The 4,470-nt window shown below is 33.2% G+C and overlaps 1 long non-coding RNA gene across 1 annotated transcript; it reads left to right on the top strand.

The window, feature by feature from the left end:
- The first annotated feature begins 886 nt into the window (after positions 1–886).
- On the top strand, positions 887–2,240 carry LOC138129571 (uncharacterized). The gene is made up of 3 exons (XR_011159260.1): positions 887–1,642; positions 1,696–1,798; positions 1,858–2,240. It is a non-coding gene; the product is annotated as an uncharacterized lncRNA (long non-coding RNA).
- The last annotated feature ends 2,230 nt before the right edge of the window (positions 2,241–4,470 follow it).

The raw sequence follows: 4,470 nt of genomic DNA, 5'->3' as shown, positions 1-4,470 counted from the left end.
AACAGTTATGAAAAATAGTGATGCAGCTAGATAATAATAGCTATGTACAGTTTATATAACCTTATTTTTTACTCTTGTCATGTTTTTGTCATTTTGATTTATTTACATAAAAAAAATAGTGATTTGCGGCACAACAAGGGGTAGGCAGCAGACGAAAGCGATTATTTAATTACACTCACTGCAATTAACTCAAAATTGAAAAAGTGTCTTTTTTTTTAATCATGGAAATGTGCATTTAATCACTTGTACGGTTGGGGTCCTCGCCTACGGCTCGGACGCCTAATTTCCGTCCTCGTGATTAAATGCACCACTTTGCTCAGTTGTATTGAAAGTAGCTATTTTCGCTACACGGCATGTTTTTAACCTCGGATATCGCCTCGATAAAAAATTCCATGCCTAATAACGCATTTTAGGAAACTGTTTACCTGGGGTCAGTTCGTAGATTCGTTTTATATAAATGGCACTGTGCTGTTGGAATGTGCTTTGAAAGTACAACTTAACATTGCCATTATGGATTACCAGCATCACAACCGTCTAAATTATATTAATTTGCAATTAATTATTAATTAATCTAATGAAGAATTAGAGGGTTACCTTGAGAATTCTGAATTAAATCACCCCAATTAATTATTCGTAATTATTTCGTAATAAAAGTACCATTAGCATTGTAGTTTTACATAGATCAATAAGTTCCAAAACGAGGCAGTAGAAATGGAGAACGCTGGAAAGAAGTATACATTAATACACTAAGGAGTTCCTTTGTTAAACCTGTTGTATTTTATTGAAGATGACTCAAGTAACTTCTTTGAACGGTTAGTTTTTGGAAGTAACTGATTTATTCATCAGAGATTACTAATTTTCAGAGTCTGACGATCCTTTCGGGGTGTTGAGAAAAGTATTCATCAACTTTGGCTACCACAAGTTTTCAAAGATTTTAAATGCTTGTTTGACCGTAGCTGGTTGCTGTTTAATGTTGCTCTGTTTCCATTATTTAATAGAGAATTTCAACAAAGATTTGGTTATAAGATATTCACCGTCATTGATCGTTTCCATATACGTAAGTAAGAAATATTAATCTGCTTGATTGAATTTTTCGGTTTGTACAATTATTGCAACCACAGATGATTATAACCATGTTTATCTCCATGGTTCTCGAAAAAAGGACTAATTATTTAGTCAGCGAAGGGAAACGTCTGTTTTGGTCCATCGACAGCGCCGGCCCTCAAGCACGTCTTTTGGTTTTGAAGAATGCTTTACAAATTAATTGCTTCACCTATCTTATTTACGGAATTTCAGCCGCTTGGAGCATTGTGATGTTACCAGTTTTTGGCAGTCACAGAGAATGGATGCTCGTTGAACACGTTTTTGACCGATATTTCGGATCAAGTTCGAATATTTTATACTATATTGCATTTTCTTTTGCACCTTTCTTTATTTACACATCAATTCGTCACTGTGGCAGTTTGTTGTACCTCATATTGCAGTTGTACTTGCAAATGTTTTTGATCAATCAACACACTTTGGAAATTTGTGAAGACAAGACCGTACTTGAGAAATTGACGTTTGAACAACGTGTCCGACACGAGAACGAAACATTCAAAAAGTTGTGTTTTTGTATCGATCAACATGTTGTAATAACAAGGTAGAGTGACAACACAAATTATAGATATGTCTTTGCCAGAATTATATTTGTAGGTTAACAAAGGAACTAGTCGAAATGGTGAGATCTGTGATGGCAATATTTTTGCTTCTAGGTGTCCTAAGTTGCATCTCTGCGTTGTACTTCATATCTTACTTTGTGCGTTTCGTTTAGTTAGAGAATTAGACAACAGATCAGGATGATTTTTAATGTTTCAGATTTATGCGGACACCAGCAACATTTTGAAGATTCGGTTATGTTTCGCGTTTATCTTTAACGTTGTTGTTGTTGCCACTTTTACTCACGCTGGTCAAATCCTAATCGATGAAGTATCTAGAAAATAGAACTTTTCTTTATCAACATTAATTGAAATATTTTCAGAGTAGTTGCAATTTTGACACTTTGATGAAATGTTCCTGGTACAACTGGAATAAGAGAAACAAGACCGTTTTACATATTTTCATGACGAATTGCTTAAAACCATTTGCGATCACTTTTGCTGGAATAGTTTTAAACTACAAAATGGCAATTACTGTAAGAAAATATTTACAAGCAAATATGCGATAATTTGTACAATTTATGTTTTTACAGGTGTATCATACAGCTTGTACTTACGCTCTGGTTTTCTACAACTTACAAAAAGCCGTTTTATCTTGAAGGTGGTGCTTTAAAAATTCTTTGAATTGTTTTATAATGGTTTCATATCAAAGCACTTAAGCAAGATTATAACATGTCTTTTCACCATTTTCTCTATACATTCACTGCCAAGGCGATGAATTTTGAAGTGGCACAAATGGCACAACGGGCACAACGCATTACGAACGAGCGACTGATCTAATTGATTGCGAAACAGAGATTGTTTTATTTAATTTTAAGTGTAGAAATTACAACAATTAAAAACCAGTGATTTAAGTAGATATAAGAAAAAAATTAATGAAAACACTGATATTTGTATTAATGAAATTTGTTAAAACCTTCCAAGTCCTAGTACCTTGGTTGCCCAGGACACTCAATACAATATGTTGTTTTCTTCTTTCTTTGTTATCCTCATTTGTAACTTTCCTTTTGTTGAAGAAAAACCGTGAGATCATTTAAATTTATGATTAAAGTAGGCGCAGGAAAATTTACAAGTTGAAAAAATTCCAAATATAACTAGATGACAATCATTTTGTTCCACACTGTATTAGATGTACAGTCGGCTTTTGTACTAGTGAGTCATTTTTACATAATTACCAACACGTCAATTTCCTTTGAAGGTTGTTGCTTTTATCGGCAAAAAAACATTGAATTGGTATTAAAACCAGCAGAGAACACATTTTGAATTGTCCTTTGTTTGTTTATTGATCAACAAAGATCAAACTATAATCTTCTTTCGACTAACCTAGTTGGTACACTTGGAATATCAAAAACAGGAAGCCTTTGTTGACAATTTTGACCAATACAAGTAGACCCATCAGTTTAATGTTCACCAACGGCTTGATTGTTAACAATACTTTGTTCGTTTTCGTGAATATATTATTTGGTGATGATCTCATGGATTAGACATTTGTTTTAATTTGCAGAAAGCTTTGAAGAATTGTCCCATTTCAGGTGGCCTTTCATCAATCGTTACTACTTTCTTCTATAGTTAAAACAATATCGAGAATATCTCGTTTCAGTTGATGGAACTGAAGAGAAAAATATTTAGTTACGAGCCTGACCTCTCTGGTAACCTCTTTAGATTTCGCTTTGGGACAAGTTATTATCGCAACTTTGTCCAGAAGGAACCGGATTTTCTGTTTCGACACAGCACAGAAATCCCGGAGAATTTTTTTATTTCGTTCGGAAATAAAACCTAAAGTTGCCATTATTGATAGCATCGCAACCTTTTAAATTGTTCCAATTAGTAATCACCTAAACTTATGGCGAATTAGAAGATTACCTTGTGAATAATCATTATCATTGTATAATTATTGAATTGAAGCGTTGCAAATAGATCTAAAATCTTAATTGCGAATAAAATAAATAATGAGATTTAATTTGCGCATCAAATACAAGATAGAAAAATAGCTTTTATATCGATTTCGGCAGCACGGATCCGGTTCGAAGGACGAAAAAATGTCCTAGTATTCCTGTGACTATACTATAGTCCAATTTTTACCCTTCTGCGATGACGTCATTATCTAGTAACTTTACGTATGTTTGAGCTAGGATCAGAAACAAATTTGAATTGATCATAAATAACTATAAATGTGTCAAATTTGTTGACAATTGCTTCAAAAGGTTATGTTTGTAATCAATGTAATAAGTAAAAGAAATGAAAAATTGTCAAATTGACAGGAGCATAAAATAACCACAAAGAAACCAACAATAAATAAACGTGCCTTTTTTTTTGTTTTTTTCTGTTTATGTCGTTTCAATAAAGAGAAAGCGAGGAAGGAAATCGTGACGTCACCTCAAAAGGGTAAAAATTGGACTATATCGTCCAGAAAATTAAATATTACTTATTCATGATAAAGAAACAAAAATTTTCTTGCGTTATTAAAGTACCATCATCGCTGTCGTTACACACAGATCAATAAATACGAACAGGCCCACTTGGAAACAGTAGATAAATATAAATCTGAGAAGAAGTTTGCATTTATGCACGAACGAGTTCTTTTGTTAAATTTGAAAAACCACCGAAGTACTTGCTTCGTTAATAACAATTGATTGTCCTAAATATCAGAATCTCACGTTCTTTTCGCTGCCTAGTAAAAAAACGTAGTTTTTCAGACCACGGAAAAATCGTTAATCTAGACAAGGTTGTATTTTACTGAATCGAGAAGATGACTCAAGTAACTTCTTTTAAC

Source organism: Tenebrio molitor, chromosome 4 (genome assembly GCF_963966145.1).
Source record: "Tenebrio molitor chromosome 4, icTenMoli1.1, whole genome shotgun sequence".
NCBI classification, from domain to species: domain Eukaryota; kingdom Metazoa; phylum Arthropoda; class Insecta; order Coleoptera; family Tenebrionidae; genus Tenebrio; species Tenebrio molitor.
Note: the sequence above shows the minus strand (reverse complement) of the source record. Positions and strands in the feature narration are given on the sequence as shown.